The sequence below is a fragment of the Micropterus dolomieu genome, linkage group LG18, assembly GCF_021292245.1.
Source record: "Micropterus dolomieu isolate WLL.071019.BEF.003 ecotype Adirondacks linkage group LG18, ASM2129224v1, whole genome shotgun sequence".
In the NCBI taxonomy this organism is placed as follows: Eukaryota; Metazoa; Chordata; class Actinopteri; order Centrarchiformes; family Centrarchidae; genus Micropterus; species Micropterus dolomieu.
In genome coordinates this window covers 38,172,703-38,173,027 of record NC_060167.1, presented here as the reverse complement: position 1 = coordinate 38,173,027, position 325 = coordinate 38,172,703, and the positions used below count along the sequence as shown (strand labels likewise).

General features: G+C 52.3%; 1 protein-coding gene across 1 annotated transcript in view; it reads left to right on the top strand.

Moving 5' to 3' along the window:
• LOC123987110 (stathmin-3-like) overlaps nt 1-325 on the top strand; it is a 41,673-nt gene that overhangs the window by 24,122 nt on the left and 17,226 nt on the right. The gene's annotated exons all lie outside the window — the stretch shown is intronic.

Below are 325 nucleotides of genomic sequence, written 5' to 3'. Positions count from 1 at the left end.
GGGGGGGGGGGGGGGGGGGGGGGGGGGGGGGGGGGGGGGGGGGGGCTTCTTGGTGGTAAACTAAAGTATCTGCTTAGTTTACTTATGCCTTTATCTATAAACTGATATTAAAAAGCTTTTCAACTAACAGAATGTAAGTTTACAGAAAATGACAGCCCTTGCCAAGGCAACAGCAGATAAGCCATCCCCCAAATGTTAAATCAGAGACTGGCCCTAAAATCAGTTAGGGAATGACATCTCTGGCTGAACATGACCTAGTAATGTTCATGGTTAGTGCCTTAAACCCTTAAGCCACCAGCCCCCCCCCCCCCCCCCCCCCCCCCCC